The following is a 17862-nucleotide window of genomic DNA, read 5'->3' as shown; positions in this document are numbered from 1 at the left end:
TTATCAGTCATTGTACAGGAGGAGGAGGAGGTGAGCTGTGATCTCACCTATTGTGAATGGTGGATCCTGTGTTATCTACTGTATATAGAGGTGTTAACAGTCATTGTACAGGAGGAGCTGTGACATCACCTACTGTGAAAATTATTTTAAAAAGGAGGCTTAGTAGAGGTTGTGTTTGAGATCAGCCTGGGAGGGATTAGTAACTAGTGTCTAGCAGGAGGGATCCAGGGTAGATAGGGCCTGAAACAAGTCGGTGTATCATGGAGAAGCAGCCCACTGTGCAGCAGAGAGAACTTTTGTGACCACTTTTGCACCTGTAGCGATTGTACCTTCCCACAGACAAGAACACTACTGGCTGCTCTGTGTACCTGGTTTCTGGATCAGTCGGAATTAACCTTTAACATCTCTTACAGCTTCTACTATTCACTATAGTCAGGCTATGGAGGACTAATACAGAGCAGGACCTGGAGTTACTCTGTAGATGACTATAAAACCTCAAACCTTTGACTTCTATCTGACGTGTGAGGTCATTGTTTCCACTATTAAGCCCCTTTTCCCTCGTCTCTTGGCAAACGTCTTGTCCTATAGTTTATATCCTCACCTTTCTTAAATGTCTGCAGAAGATCCAAACCTTGTAGATGACCGAGCCGAACAAAACAAGAGCTCAAAACAGCCGGGAGACCTCTATACATTACAGGGCTTGTAGATAGCTAGAAAAGCGTTATCTTCCAGAAACAGCGCCATGATTAAGAACTTCTAGTTCGAAACGCGTTTGCTGTTCCTCTCCAAGGTGGACTTTTAATATTTTTTGCATGACCAAATAAAATATGGATTTTAGAAGATTTGTTCAGCTGGATCTTCCTGGTTCCTCACATCTGATCATGGGTTGTGTCCGGTATTGCAGTTATGTTGTGAACGGGACGGAGCTGCAGTACCTGTCTCAACCTGTGGTCAGGTGTGGAGCTGTTTTAGTAAAAGTTATGTAAAACTCCTTTAATGTATCGATCTCTGCAGTTTCGAGCTCTTGTAAAAATCTAATTGAGACGAGCAACAGCCACAAAGTGACTTTTTTTTTACTCCTGTTGACACTTTCCATCATGGACTTCAGTGGAGGTTAAACCTGCTCTTTATTTATAGCAAAATGCATCCTACAAAATAATAGGAAATCTGCTTATTCCAGTTGTGAGGTTTCTACTGGACTTTGGGTAAACATGGCTGCTGTCTTCCAAAAAGAGCTCCCCCTCTGTGCACAGGCTAAGCCTGGTATTGCAACTAAGTTCCTCTGGAATAAAGTCGCTATTTTTTGTCAACTCTGTACAACCCCTTTAATGCTATTAGTCTTATTCAGGGGCGTAAACTAAATACAGCCCCACTCCCTCCTGTTCTATATTTAGCCCATCTTTGGGGACACTTTTCTTTTTTTTGTTTTTTACTTAAATGCATTTATTTTGGATTAAAAATCTTTTTTACAATTGGGTTCCTTTAAAAACGTTGTACCGTTCACCTTTCGAAAGCCTCTGTGCTGCACTCTCTATTTACGGATGCAGAATGAGTTAACTGAGAATCCGTCAGTGAGCTCCGTATGACATTCTGATCTGAGAGTTTATAGCTCTTATTTTTTTCTCAGCTCCTCTTAGATGATTCCTGACAACAGAACAAATCACAGCTGACAATGAATCTAAGCCTGTCAAAGTCAAACGATGCCATATTTTTAATGACACCCAATTGCAAAAATGATTTTTTTTTTATCCTAAAATACAACATGCATTTAACTAAGAAAAAAAAAAGTACCCAAAGATGGTCAACCCCTTTAAAATTTAAACCAAAATGCATACCCTAGGGAGCAGAGAGGACACAAATCCGGCGCCCCAACACCGTCTGATCTTTTGTATCTTTACTCTCCTGACCCTATCCAAGGTAATAGGTTGAGAGGCAACAATGATGCTCCTCAGGGGCGTAAACTAAGACGAGAATTCCCCTCCTCGTGCCCATTCAGGTGCCGCCCCCTAAAGTCTATAGGACTGATGGAGCATGTCTTCTTCTAGATATTGAATAGAGTGCTAGCTCACATGATCGGCTGCCACAATGAGGGGCTTGTTCCCCGATTGTGCCCACTCTATGGAATTCCTGTCTGTTCTATGGCAGGAACATCCAGATGACAGCCCACTAACACATAAAGAACTCAGAATGTATCATCCTCCTCATACATTACACTTCCAATCAATAATAGATACAATTCAGGGGGCTAATACAGCGTTAGGTGCCCCTCCGGCGGAGCGTCCCTGGTCGCCTGCTTCTTCTGAGCGGAGAGTTTTTTTTAAGGAAACCAGACGAGGGATGAAGAATGAATTGTATCTCTGTGTCTGGTCCCCGGTAGTGATGGTCACATAAGGACATTAGCCCCCTCCCCATTGTACAATGATGACTTCTATCTGTCAGGATCTAGGATGCGACACTAATACTTTCCCGTGATTGCGCCCTCAGTGCCGTTTACCGGACGTTTTATCTTCCTGCTGTCGCTGTCACAGCTCCCGGCAAACTAAGATGTATTTTTTTTAATCTTCTGGCTGAGAAAAATAAAATATCCTGACAGTAATGGCCGCTCTCCTGGTTGCAAATATATATATATGTATATACAAACATCTCGGGGGCTTCTGAGAAGAGAAATAGATAAACGAGCCCCTGCTGACACTGCCGTTCGCTTCCTATTTATAGCGCTGGCCCAGAGTAGAAATCTTATTTCCATGTATCCTGCTTGTGAATTCTGAGTTAAGAGATCAGGATCCTTTTCTCTGGGTATCTCCTTCTCTGGAGGACTTGTCAATCCACAATGCATTGATGTGATTGGACACTGTGTAATACTTCCTCTCCCCTGTAGGGGCACTGCTAGGAAATTGATCACTTACTGCCAGGATGAAAATCTAATTTCATGCACCCTAATAATGAATTCTGAGTTAAGAGAGTGGCGGGATGAAGGGTTCTGTTCAGGATCTTTTTCTTTGGGTATCTCCTTCTGTGGAGGACTTGTCCTGTCCTGCATTGTGCAGACAATCCATTGATGTGTTTGGACACTTTGTAATGCTTACTCTTCCCTGCAGGGGTGCTGCCAGGAAAATGATGGCTTACTGTCAGGATGAGAACATATTTTCATGTACCCTACATGTAAATTCTGAGTTAAGAGAAATTGTGATTCTCTTTAGGATTCTTTTCTCTGGGTATCTCCCTCTCTGGAGGACTTGTCCTGTCCTGCATTATGCACACAATCCATCAATGTGAATGTACATTGTGTAATGCTTGCTCTCTCCTGTAGGGGCGCTGTCAGAAAATTGATGACTTATTGCCAGGATGAAGATTTAATTTTAAGTACCCAATTTGTTAATTCTCAATTAAGAGAGGGGGGAGGTGGAGAAGGGGTTCTGTTCAGGATCATTTTCTCTGCGTATCTCCCTCTCTGAAGGACTTGTCCTGTCCTGTATTAGTATTATGCACACAATCCATTGATGTGATTGAACACTGTGAAGGCTTCTGTTCAGGATCCTTTTCTCTAGGTATCTTCCTCTCTGGAGTACTTGTCCTGTGATGCATTTTGCAGACAATCCATTGATGTGAATGTACATTGTGTAATGCTTCCTCTCCCCTGTAGGGACGCTGTCAGGAAATTGATTTTTTACTGTCAGGATGAAAACACATTTTTTGTACCCTATAAGTAAAATCTAAGTTAAGAGAATGTGGTTGCTCTCTTCTGGATCCTTTTCTCCTGGTATCTCCCTCTTTTTAGGACTTGTCTTTTCCTGTATTATGCGCACAATCCATCCATGTGATTGGACACTGTGTAATACTTCCTCTCTCCTTTAGGGGCGCTACCAGGAAATTGATCACTTACTGCCAGGATGAAAATCTAGTTTCATGTACCCTAATGATGAATTCTCAGTTATGAGAGTGAGAGTTGAGGGGTTCTGTGCAGGATCCTTTTCTCTGCATATCTCCTTCTCTGGAAGACTTATCCTATCCTGCATTACACAGACACTCCATCGATGTGATTGGACATTGTGTAATGCTTACTCTCCCCTGTAGGGGCACTGCCAGGAAACTTACTGTGAGGATGGAAATTTATTTTCTTGTACTCTATAATTAAATCTGAGTTAATAGAGGGGGATCTTCTGCTCAGGATCCTTTTTTCTAGGTATCTTCCTCTCTTGGAAATTGAACACTTACTGCAAAGTTTCACCAAAGATTGCAGGTGATCGCTGGAGTTCACAGCTGGAGAATGTTTTGTGATTTGCCAAGAAGAGAAAACTTTTAATTTTTAGTCTAAAAGAAAACCAGATATAAAGTGTCCTTCCACATCGTACGGCATTATACCTGTGCAAATAAATTGCATTACGCATCATGGTTGCTCCAATAACATCCAAAGTCAAATTTCTTCTAGCTGTCACTGGGAAACTATCAGCACTGAGTTGAGAGACGCCCCTATTTTGCTGAAATTTTGTAATGCATCACAATAGAAGATGCCTTCTACCAACATCACACCACTGTATCGCGGCTGCGTACCCCACAAAGCATCACGGCCGAGCTCTGAATGTCAGGGGGTACTCGCGATCTAAGCCCTCAATCAGCAGCTCTCTGCTACCAGGAAAGAAGCAAATTTGAGAATGCAGCTTCAGTAGTGACTGGAGTATAAGAGCGATCAGACTTGTAATCACACAGACAATGTATCCTGATTTAGTTGTTACCCTTTATGTATAAATTCAGGACATGATTCATCGCACCACTGACTTTGTGTTCCTTGTTATTTTTAGAGAAGTAGAGCGTGCGGAGAGCTCGCTGATTGTACGTGTGACAGACGAATATGCAAATAGACTAATTAATAAACATTCATCAAGTTGTCTTAAGAGATAATGAAATAATGCACAGCCATAAAGTAACATATAGAAGTATATCATTTTCTGTAGAAATGATGAGAATCATTATATACTCCTCTCACTAATAAATGCAAATATTGATACATTTGTAACAACCTTTTTGTTCCAGTGTGCTCGGCAATCCATGAGGGATGTTTGGGCACAAATCGCAACATTGTGGACTCTTTTGTGTCTTGCCACCACATCCCACCATAAAAGGTCCAGTGGTGGAACGATCATGGAAACAGAAGCCGCGATCGTCATTAGAGATGATCGTATCTGCGGAAGTTGGGGTTTTGTTACCTGACCCGAACTTTAGTCCAAAGTTCAGTTCGGGTACCAGAACTGTACCAGAGATTGAACTAGAACCCAAACCCCATTGAAATCAATGGGGACACAAACTTTGGAACTGGAAAATACTCTCTCTCGACCGGATAACCCCGTAGCACCGGACGCTCATCCTTAATCGTGATCGGACACATAGGAGAAGGGGACCCACTTGGATCCCAAACCATAGTACATTAGTAAGTCACAGGCAGCTTTAAGCCCATTAAAGGTCAGGTGTGCATGGAAAATGTCTAGCAGCGCAATTACTTTACTTACAGTGGCTATAAAAAGTCTACACACCCCTGTTAAAATTACAAGTTTTTGTCATGTAAAAAAAAAAATCATACCATGAAGAAAAATTTCGGAACTTTTTCCACATTTATTGTTTCCCTTAATCTGTAAAATCTATTGAGAAACAAACTGAAATAATTCTGAGAGGGTAAATAAAATAACAAAATTAAAATAAAATGGTTGCATATGTGTGAATACCTTCTTACAATTGTGAATGTGGTTGTATTTAGAATTATCCAATCACATTTACCCTCATGTTACATAGTAGTCAGTGCTCGGCCACCGTCATCTACAGCGATTCTGATTAACCCCAAAGAAAACTTTGCTGTTCTAGGCGGATTTTCCTGACATTTTCTTAGTTGCATTTTACAGCAGAAGCCATGATCTATAAACAGCTGACAACACAGCAGAGGGATCTTATTGCTGAAATTTATCAGGAAAAGAGTATAAAAAAATTCTAGGATATTACATCTATCATGGAGCACTATGAAGATGTCTTTAAAAAATGGCTTAAATTTGGTACAACTGTGACATTAACTAGAACTGGACGTCCCTCACAAATTGTTGAAAAGACAGGAAGAAAATTGGTCTGGGATGCTGCCAAGTAGCCTACAGCAACATTAAAGGCACTGCAGGAATTTCTGGCAAGTACTGGTTGTGTCCTGCATGTTGCAACAATATGGCAAGACATAAGTCATTTCTTACAAAGAAAAACTTCCAAGCTCAGCTATGTTTTGCCAAAACCAGAACTGGCGCATGTAATAGATGTACCATTTTTGGGGCGGCTGAGGGCTGGTCTTATTAGTCTGTGAAGAGGCCAATATCCATGGCCCTTCCTAACCTATTAATATCAGCCTTAGCTGGTTATTAAAAATAGGGGGACCCCTTGTCATTTTTTTTTAATTCCCCCCATTTTTAATAACCAGCTAAGGCAAAGCAGACAGCTGGGGGCTGATATTAATAGGCTGGGAAGCTAAATGCATATTGACCCCTTCCCAGCATACTAAGACCAGCTCCGCTGTCTACTTTTCCTTGGCTGGTTATTAAAAATAGGGGGGACCCCGTGTCATTTTTTTCATGTATTTATTTATTAACAAGTACAGTAAAGTACACACGCAAGACACTGCTCTACTTGGACCTTCATCCCCTGGTTCAAAATTATTATTTTTGAAATTCTATGTTATTTTAAGTCATTTTCCAATCCAAATTAGTTTGCAGGGCAATTGTCCTGCTCTTTCCCCCATTTTTCTACCATTTACAGCCCCCTAGCCCTTACTACGACCATTTTACAGCACCAATGTTCGGGTCTCCTTTGACTTACTGTATATAGGGTTCAGGTCCGGTGTCAAGTTTGGGTCAAGTTTTTTGTACCCGAACCAAACTTTGGACTCAAGTTCGGCCGAACCCGCCAAACCCGAACTTCCATGGGTCCGCTCATCCCTAGTAATAAACACAGTGATGTCAAAGTACAGGAATAATAAACACAGTGATTTCACAGCATAAACACAGGATGCAGCCTCAGGCATGTAATTACTATGCCGCCCGGCTCAGACCATCAGAACATCCCTGCTACCTTACACTTTTGTGGGCAACTAGCATCCCACCCAATCCCAACCTGGCCCTTCCCGTCAGCATGTCCAATATTGACACACACTCTTGAACATTCATTTTCGTACTGTCTGAGAAACAAGCTTGTTGCACAGCTGTCACTATAATTAGAGATGAGCGTTGTTCTACTCGAACTGTTCGCCAATCTCAAATTCGAGCTGTTTTGGGCGGTGTTCGAGCCGGTCGGCGAACACAAACAATTTGAGAAAAATTCGGCTGTTCGAGGTTATGTTCGATAACTGTTCGTGCACCAAAATCATAACTGGATTTTTTCTCAGTAATGATGAAAATTAATGTTAATACGCAGTTTGAGTGTACAGCGGGGTGGGGGGAGGGGCAGGGGATGGATCTCTGCAGGAACAATGAAGATCTCCATTTTTTTTTCTCTTTCCCGCATTTGCAGTGGGGAGGTGCAATCTGTCAGCCTATCAGCAGCGCACACACGGAGCGAAGTGCTTTTTTTCACACAAGCAAGGGCATGTGTGATTGGCAGTGTATGTCACATGTCCTTGCCCTATAAGACCAAGCCATTTTCCCCGTCGCCACCATTTTCTCACTGCTGCAGCTGCGTGTTAGACGGCACCGCTGTTGCTGTGTGCGCTATACCTTGTTAATTTCAAGCCAATTTTCGCACAAATATACAGATAGCTTGGGAGTAGGGAATAGTTGTGATTGCAGTCCTTTTAAGGACTAGGTTACAGCATTTCCTACGACTTTTATCAGGCAGGTCTGTGCTCTTAAATAGATAGATTGTGGGAGTAAAGACTAATTGTAATTGGAGTCCTTTTCAGGACTAGATTACATCAGTTCCTATCAGTTTTTGCCAGGCAGGTCTGTGCCAGTGCTGTGCAAGTTTTTTTCACAGCATTTGGCTGAATCTAGCAAAGCTAATCCTTTTTGGCCTATTGCAGAGTGTGTTAGTCAGTGGAGTAGCCTATCTGTGTTGCAAGATATACCACCTGTGTATAGAATACCAATTTTTTTACTGCACCTAGTGAAGTAAAATCTTTTGGGCATAGCATCATTCTATTAGTCCATCTATACTGACCTCCATCAGGTTGCAAACTGAATATAATTTTTTTCTGCATCTAGCTCTGAAAAAATATTTGGGCTTCTAGCGGTGTGTGGGACTTGGTCTATTAGTCCATCTATACTGACCTCCATCAGGTTGCAAATTAAAAATAATTTTTTTCTGCATCTAGCTCTGAAAAAATATTTGGGCTTCTAGCTGTGTGTGGGACTTGGTCTATTAGTCCATCTATACTGACCTCCATCAGGTTGCAAATTAAAAATAATTTTTTTCTGCATCTAGCTCTGAAAAAATATTTGGGCTTCTAGCAGTGTGTGGGACTTGGTCTATTAGTCCATCTATACTGACCTCCATCAGGTTGCAAATTAAAAATAATTTTTTTCTGCATCTAGCCCAGCCAATAGTTTTGGCCTAATACCACAGTTTGGCCACTCAGCTCTGCTCGGTTACCATCCATTGTTTTTTTGTGCAAACAACTCCAGAGTTGTGAATTAGTTGACCACCAAAATGAGTGGAAAAAGGCCTGCTGCTGGTGGAAAGGGGAATAGGCGTGTTGGGAAGGGGAAAAAAGGTTGTGTCCGTGGGGTAGGTGCAGAAGAAAGACCATCTTCCAGCCAAACTAAAATGTCTACTTCTTTTAGCGGACAATGTGATAAGATCCCTTTCTTACGGCCACGCCAATCGCTACAAATTCCAGATGAGGCACAAAAACAGCAGGTGCTTCAACGGATATCAAGTGCTCCTTTAAGTGGGCTCTCCTCCACATCAACTTCAACATCACAAATACTCCAGTCCTCATAGGTGTCACCCCAATCGCACTTGCTTCCCCACAGCTCCCAAATCTCCAGCTGCCGTCTGAGTATGAGGTAGAACAGATGGTTGAGTCTGCAGAGCTGTTTACTCATACTATAGCCTGGGAATCAGAGGTCGACTCCAGCGCTTCTGTGAATCCAGACGAGGAAATGATCTGCACTGATGCCCAGAATCTTTATGAGTCGGATCCAGGACCAGACGCAGAAGGTTCTGACCATAATGTAGACCCTCATTCCCAAACTGTAACTCCTGTTGGTGGAGACAATGAGGAAGACGATGATAAGACTCAAATACCTGATTGGAGCGACAACTTTAGTTTTTTGTCAGGGCAGGAACAGGTTGGCTCTGAGGACGACGGGTGTGATAACGCACAGGGTAATGATGATGAGGTCGGAGATCCCACTTACTGTCAACCCACAGTCAGCCAAGAGATGAGGTCAGCAGAGGAGGTGGAGGAAGATGCTAGTGACGACGAGGTCAGGTTGCGCCTTCCTGGACAGAGACGTAGTACTGGAAGCACGTCAACAACTGCATCCTCAAACACAACTCTGCCTCTCACCACAAGTCGTGGTGGCTCTTCAGGTCGCATGGGTGCTAAGCCTTGCATAGCCTGGGCATTTTTTCAGATCGATAAAGATGACCCAACTCGTGTTATCTGTAACATTTGTCAGCAAAAGCTAAGTAGAGGCCAAAAAATACATAGTTTGAGTACTTCATGCATGAACCGGCACATGGACATGAAGCATAAGTTGCAGTGGGAAGCTCAGTGTGCTACAATGCGGCCTAGCCGGCCGGGCCAATCACCGTCTGCCATATCTTGTGCATCCGCGGCCTCTTCATCCTCTGTGACTGGGGGGACAGCAGTCACACCTGTTTTGGGGCGCAGACCTGCCACCTCTTTACCCGCAACAGCCAGCGTGATTGGCAGGTCATCATTTTCTTTGGAGGTGGTAACACCAGCTGGTGTTGAGCGCTGTCCGACATCGATAGCACCACCTTTGGATCAAGGCAACCTAACATGTCTGCCTGCATCTTCCTCACAGACCGGCAGTTTGCCGGGGACACCCTTATCAACCCCGTCTAAGCACAATAGCCAGCCCTCGGTCCCTCAGATGTGGACAAGTAAAAGACCATTTCCTCCTTGCCATGAGAAAGCTAAGAGGTTGAATTTCACCATCTGCAAGCTCTTGGCTACAGAAATGCTGCCTTTCCGCCTGGTGGACACAGAGGATTTTCGAGACCTTATGTCCGTCGCAGTGCCCCAGTACCAGATGCCCAGTCGGCACTACTTCTCAAAGAAAGGTGTGCCTGCGCTCCACCAGCATGTCGCACACAACATCACCGCTTCTTTGATAAACTCTGTGTGTGACAGGGTGCATTTCACCACAGACACTTGGACGAGTAGGCATGGACAGGGGCGTTACATGTCGCTGACTGGGCACTGGGTAACTATGGTGACAGCAGGACAAGGGGCTGCTGTCCAAGTCTTGCCTTCCCCACGAGTTGTGCGTCAATCCTCTTTATGTCAAAGTTCCTCCACTGCTTCTGCCTCCTCAACCTCCTCTCGGTCTTCCACCTGCACCCAAAGCCTGTCTGGTCATGCCACAAGCTTTCTAACTGCGCAGAAGGGATCCTGCACACCTCCTTACTATGCTGGCAGTAGGGCTCAACGTCATCAGGCGGTTTTTACATTGAAATGTCTGGGAAATGTGAGTCACACAGCTGAGGAGTTGTGGTCAGCTCTGGAGAACCAATTTCATGAATGGTTGTCTCCACTGGACCTGAAACCAGGGAAGGCCGTGTGCGACAATGCTGCAAACCTGGGTGCGGCCCTTCGCCGGGGCAATGTCACACACGTGCCTTGTATGGCTCACGTGTTGAACCTGGTTGTCCAGCAATTTTTAGCCCACTATCCCAGACTAGATGGCCTTCTGCAGAGGGCACGGTCGCTGTGTGCTCACTTCTGCCGTTCGCATCCCGCAGCTCAGCGACTTACATCTCTACAGAAGTCGTTGGGCCTGCCACTTCACCGGCTAAAATGCGATGTGCCTAGCCGGTGGAATTCAACTCTGCACATGTTGCAGCGACTGTGGCAGCACCGACAAGCCCTGGTGCAATACGTTCTGACGTATAGCCTGGGCCAACGAGATTCAGAGGTGGGGCAAATCACGCTGGAGGAGTGGTCTCAGATCAGGGACCTATGCACCCTTCTGCACAGTTTTGAAATGGCGACGAAGATGTTTAGTGCTGACGATGCCATTATCAGCATGACTATTCCGGTGATTTACATGCTGGAGCACATGTTAAACAGAATTCGGAGTCAGGTGGTGGCACAAGAGGAGGTGGAGGAAGTAGAGGAGGAGGAGTTGTATGCGGAAGGGCTAACATCTGCAAGGTCCAGACGGTCGGCAGCACCAAGGCGGCAGGCATGTGAGGGTGGGGGAGATGGTTTTACCAGGGCGCATGGTAGCAGCCAAACTAGTGAGGAAGGTGCAGGAGCCCAGGAAGAAATGGAGGACGAACTGATGGAAGACTCATCAGATGAGGGAGACCTTGATCACATTTCTGTTGTGCGAGGTTGGGGGGAGAGGACAGAGGAAGGAAGCATGATTGTTACCTCGCCACCAACACAACAGGGACTTGGTGCTCCTGGATGCGCAACACACATGAGTGCCTTCTTGCTGCACTACCTGCAACATGACCCTCGAATTGTGAGAATTAGAAATAATCCTGACTACTGGGTTGCCACACTGTTAGATCCCCGGTACAAAAGTAAATTTGCAGAAATTATTCCTGCCATAGAAAGGGATGCACGCATGCAGGAGTATCAGCAGAGACTGTTGCAGAATCTTACATGTGCTTTTCCACAAAATACCAGTGGTGCACGTAGTGAATCTCACAGTTCCAACTTGCCAACCGTGGGACCGTCAAGTGTTCAGCACTCAAACCGTAACAGAACCACAGTATCTGCTGGTAACATCAATTTTGCGGAATCATTTCACCACTTTTTTAGCCCATCCTTTGCAAGGCCACAGGAGACAAGAAGTCTGACACATAGTCAACGCCTAGAGACGATGGTACAGGAGTATCTCCAAGTAAACATTGAAGCCACGACTGTGTCACTGGACCCTTGCTCTTTTTGGGCTTCCAATCTGGATAAATGGCCGGAGCTAGCCACTTACGCCTTGGAGATCTTGTCATGCCCCGCAGCCAGCGTTCTGTCTGAACGTGTGTTCAGCGCTGCTGGTGGTGTGCTGACAGATAAGCGCACGCGGCTCTCCACTGATAATGTAGACAGACTCACGTTCATAAAGATGAACAAATCATGGATCCGAAACGACTTTTCTACCCCTGTGTCATCCTGGGGAGAGTAAAAGCTTGATGATTGGTTAAAATCACCCTACCAACCGTTTTAAGCTTTCAAATTACTAATCATGTTTATCTGTATCTTGACTGGAAAATAATTTGGGCTTTGTAGCAGTGTGCAGCACTGATCCTATTAGGCCATCTATAATAAGCTTCACCAGATTTAAAATTAAAAATAATTTTTAGCTGCATCTAGCCCGGAAAATAATTTTGGGGCTCCGAGATGCGCAAGACACATAAGTGCCTTCTTGCTGCACTACCTGCAGCATGACCCTCATATTGTCAGAATTCGAAGTAATCATGACTACTGGGTTGCCACACTCTTAGATCCCCCAAACTTTTCGATCAACCTTTTCATTTTAATAAAGACCAAAAAAATGGTCATTTTTGAAATTATAAGCATTAGCAGGTTGTTAGAAACTGAAATCAAACAGTTTTCAACTCAAAACTTTATTCTAGGTGATGTTACATTTTCACATAGGACCCCTTGTTCGAAAGGAGCTTCTGAACTCTCTCGTCCATTGAATTTGTCAGGTTTTGGATGGTTTCTGCTTCAATTGTTTTGCATGAGGACAGAATACCCTCCCAGAGCTGTTGCTTAGATGTGAACTGCCTCCCGCCATCATAGACACTCCTTTTAATGATGCTCCAAAGGTTCTGAATGGGGTAGAGGTCAGGGGAGCATGGGGGTCACACCATAAGTTTGTCCCCTTTTATGCCCATATCAGCCAGAGATGCAGATGTTTTATGTGCAGCATGAGATGGTGCATTATCATGCAGAAAAATGATCTTGCTGTGAAATACACGGTTCTTCTTCTTGAACCATGGCAGGAAGTGCTGTTTGAGAAAATCCACATACATTATGGAGTTCATCTTTAGCGCCTTCAGGGATCCTAAAGGGGCCGACAATCTCTCTCCCCATGATTCCAGCCCAAAACATTACTCCACCTCCTCCTTGTTGGCGCTGTAGCCGTGTTTGCGTGGGGTGTCCATCAACCAGCCATCCTCCACTCCATTCATCTGGACGATCGAGCGCTGCACGGCACTCATCCGTGAACAAAACAGTTTTGAAATCAGTCTTCATGTAATGTTTGGCCCACTGGAGCCGTTTCTGCTTGTGTGAAGTGGATAGAGGAGGTCGACAGGATGCACAGCTGCAAACCTCTGAAGGACCCTGCATCTTGTTGTTCGGGGGACGTTGGAGGCACAAGCAGCTTCAAAAACTTGTCTGCTGCTATGACAAGGCTTTTTTGCCGCTGCTGTTTCAACCTGACGTAATTGCCTGTAGGAAAGAGTCCTCAATTTGCCCTTATCAGCACGCACACGTGTGTACTGTGAATCAGCTACATACTTCTTGATTGCCAAGACACTTCATCCTGATCATCGCACAATGTTGATTGTAGTCATGCCTTGACCTAAACACTCCACAATTTGTTGCTTCTCAGCAGCCGACACATCCTTTTTCTTTCCCATTTTGGCAGAAAATGTAGGCTGCTTAATAATGTGAGAGAGCCTTCTTAAGTAGTCTTGCCTTTCATTGGACACACCTGCCAAACTAATTAGCACAGGTGTCTGCAATTGCTTACAGTGATATAAAGAGCCCTGACACACATCACCATCAATGAGTTTAACTGACAAACAAACAAATTCTTCCCTTATCACTCCTAAACACTTTTTGCATAATAATTTGGAACGCGGTGTACATGTGCTTTTCCACAAAACACCAGTGGTTCACGTAGTGAATCTTACAGTTCTAACTTGCCAACCGTGGTCTGTATGGAGTTGTTCAATAAAGGGCCCAAAATTAAGATAACATAGATGGGAGAGGTCTCTATGAATAGGAATTCCTAAGTATTTGATACCCTGTGAGGGCCAGGCAAAGGGAAAGTTGGACTGGATGGAATCCTATATGGATTTAGGGAGGGAGACATCGAGGGCCTCAGACTTCGCTGCATTGATTTTAAAATTTTACCATGTAACAAAGTGATCTATTTCAGCCATAACAGCAGGGATGGATATATGTGATTGAGTGATATATACTAGGACATCATCAGCAAATAGAGAGCACTTGTACTCGGTGCCTCCCACCTCAATCCACCTAATATTGGGGTTATGGCGAATTGATGAGAGCAGGTGCTCCGTCACTAGGATGTATAAGAGAGGGGACAGAGGACATCACTGCCTTGTCCCATTGGTGATTGTGAAAGGTGATGAAAATGTTCTGACGCACCCCCTGGGCCTTGGGACACCCGGAGCCGGACCCTTTTTGGTGGATGCTGGTGGTTGTAGTCTTCGTGGCGGCGATCCGGTTCCGTGGCTCAGGGCGGTCAAACCAGTGGCGGAACTATTTATGTGGTTTTGATGTTTAAATGTCCGACTACGCCACCCGTGGATTGCGGTCAGAGTGAACCGCCGCTACAGGGCAGACCGCTAAGGCTGGTGTTGTGGGTGCAGCAGAGCGTAGCATAACTCCCCACGGGAGGAGTATAGCCTCCGGGCAGTGTATGCGGAGGATGGGGGTGATGGTGCAGGGCAGCAGCAGTAACGACACGGAGTCAGTGATGCAGTTCAGGGCCTTTACTCACAGTTCTTATTATCCAGACCACGTCTGCAGGTAACGGCTGCCCACGTCGTACTGTGCTCACCAGGTGAGGGGCTCAGACAACTCCCAGATAACTTTGGAGCGCTTCACAGGACCCCCTTTGTGTGTCCTTTGTCTGGCCTTTCTTACCAACACTTCTGTCCGGCTGCCTCGGGCCTCCTCTTGGTAAACTTGGCGCCAGTTTCCCTGACCCTATGTGGTGCCTTCCTAGCGGGTGGAGCAAGGGGCTGCGCCACATAAAATGTCAGAGCCTCCGGTTTCTAGCTGAGGGTCGTTTCCTGCCTCCACTAGTTCGGGGACCAGTCTCCCCCTTTGGCCTGACCCCTCCACGCAGGTGGATTCGGGCGTGCGGTGGCGACTCGCCCGTCCGCACCCCTGGGATCCCTTCATTCCTCGTTCCTGGAGCCTTCTCCGCTCCTCTTCCTTCCTTCTCCCTCTTGCAGGCCTGGGCCTCTGTTACTAGGCCCGCCTCCGGAGCAGAGCTCATGCAGAGCCCCTGCTCCCTGCCACTTCTGCTCAGACTTCTCTGCACTGAACTAAGATGGTGCCCACCTTTTATACTCCCTTCTCAATGCACCCAGGAACTGCTTCCTCCCTGCTCCTGCACTGCAGGGTTCCCCTTCCTCAGTGTTCCCTCCCCCCACTCCAGCCAGGGACAGGGACTGTCGTGCCCATCTCAGGGGCATATTGGTCGCCCTGCCCCACGGCAATGTGGTGTAATGCATGCAGGTGTCGGGTCCTGATCCACACTCCATCCTTATCTGAAAGTGAGATATCACACCTCTGGGTGAGGTGCAATACGTCTGTAGCAACCGAGCCCTCGGTGCTACAGTTCCATTTATCTTCAGCCTAGGTGACGTATTGTGATACAGGGCCGTGATTTTGGCTATAAAAGGGTCCCCTAGACCCCTACCCCAAGCTTTTTAAGAGAATCATATATGGCGTGCCAGGAGACTCTATGGAATGCTTTCTCAGCATCCAACGAGAGTATCTACTTACAAATTTTTAACTGCATCTAGCCCAGGAAATACTTTGTGCCTAGTAGCAGTGTCTGCTAGTCAGCGGATTATCCCGGCTGTTAAGCAAGCTACACCACCTGTAGTTTGGACACTTAATTTTTTCAAAGGAAATGCTTCGGGACCACGGGATACTTAGTGAAGAGCATCAGGAGGCACCCCAAGGCATAGGGGCTGGGACTGGCACTAGGATGCCTTGCGGTGGACAGCCGAGCTCGATCCTTATAAAAGCTTTTTAACTGCAGCAGCTTTAGTGGACGCTACTGGAGCTGGAATTACGCGGCTGCTGGCATGAGACTTGCCCTCCAATAGATCCTTGTAAATGGATTTAAAGTGTATTCATTCAAATTAGAGGGACAATTTAAATTAAAAAGCTTAGAGCTGCCTCCACCACAGGGGGGCTCTCTCGACCCACCAGCGGACAGGCACCAGTATTGGGAGAGGGGGGCTGGCCGTCAGGGTTCACCGCGGCTCTGGCACAAACCCGGCGACACGGAGGTGGCACGGGCAGGAGCGGACTGGCCGTCTCGGCTTCTCACTTTTTGGATTTTAGAAGGGCATGACATGCCTATATCTGTGTCTCCCCCTCCTTTTACTCCTCCACCTCTTTTCTTTTCGCATGACTATATGTACTTGTCACTTTTCCATGTGTTAGTTGTGTCTTCTGAGCAGTTTGTCAGCTTTTGGACACCTTTGAAGGTGTTTTCTATGTGTTTCTATGTGTTTTTGTTTGCCTGCCATTGGTTTTAACGGTGTTCGAAGGTGTTCGACGAACAGTTCGACGAACAGTTCGGCGAACACACGGGTGTTCGACGAACCGAACCGAACTCGAACACTACGGGGGTGGCTCAACACTAACTATAATGTTTTATTATTCTATTGCTTATTGGGCCCCCTATCAGCTAAGGCGGCTCCCCTAGTAGTTCCATCATGTATATGTAGCACCCTGAGGATTCGGCTGCTACAGGGGTATTGCACCTCAACCCAGAGGTGTGATATTCCACTCCCGGGTAAGGATGGAGTGTGGAACTGAGCTCAGATAGACTGCATGCACTACATACATCCCATTTCAGAGGAGCAGGCCGACGGTACTCCCACTTAGAAATGTGCAGGTACAACCGAGCCTGTTCCTGGCTGGAGTGGGAGGGGGGTGGTACATCCCATGTAGTGTAGGGGCAGATAGGGGGAGCAGTCTGGGTAGTGTTAGGAGCTCATTGGGTGCTGGTCACCTGAGCTCACACATAGAGGGATATATAAGGAGGGCACCAACTAAGATCAGGGTCAGTCTGTCAGAATCAGGAAGAGGAGCAGAGCAGAGCCCTAGAGAGAGAGAGAGGAGAAAGAAAGAGAAAGACCCAGAGGGGGAAGACTGAAGGGACCCAAGAACCCAAATTAGAGCACCGGGTGAGGAGTCAGCAAAAGGGTACCGGAACCCAAGCTGGTGGGGGCAGAAAACAATCCCCAGCCAGAGACCGGAGGCCGTGGGCAGCGTCTGCCACGGCCACCCACCACATTCACCCCGAAGGCACACCACATGAAGGGTCAGGGAACCCAAGGCCAAGGGTGTCCCAACAGTAGGCCCGAGGGAGCTGGACCTAGGTGGATCACTGGTGGGGACGGCTGAAGAAAGGACAGAGGGAGAGCTCAGGGCCACGCTCCGAACTTGTTTGGGGGTTGGCTGGATCCAGGACCTGGTGGACGCAGCACGGCTCGGGTGGTCACTAGCAGCTGGAGTGACCGGAACATCAGCAGTGAGTAAATACCCTAAACTGCACAACCCGACTCTGTCTTCCTTTAACATCTATGCTGCACCACCACAACCCCCATCCTCTGCACCTGACCCCCTGAGGCTATACCCCACCCGTTGGGGGTTATACCATCAAAAGCTGCACCTACACCATCAGCCTC

The sequence above is a fragment of the Phyllobates terribilis genome, unplaced genomic scaffold (assembly GCF_046119375.1).
Source record: "Phyllobates terribilis strain yellow unplaced genomic scaffold, ASM4611937v1 Scaffold_3__8_contigs__length_932513732, whole genome shotgun sequence".
Classification (NCBI taxonomy): domain Eukaryota; kingdom Metazoa; phylum Chordata; class Amphibia; order Anura; family Dendrobatidae; genus Phyllobates; species Phyllobates terribilis.
The sequence above is the reverse complement of the archived record's forward strand: the minus strand, read 5'-3'. Positions refer to the sequence as shown.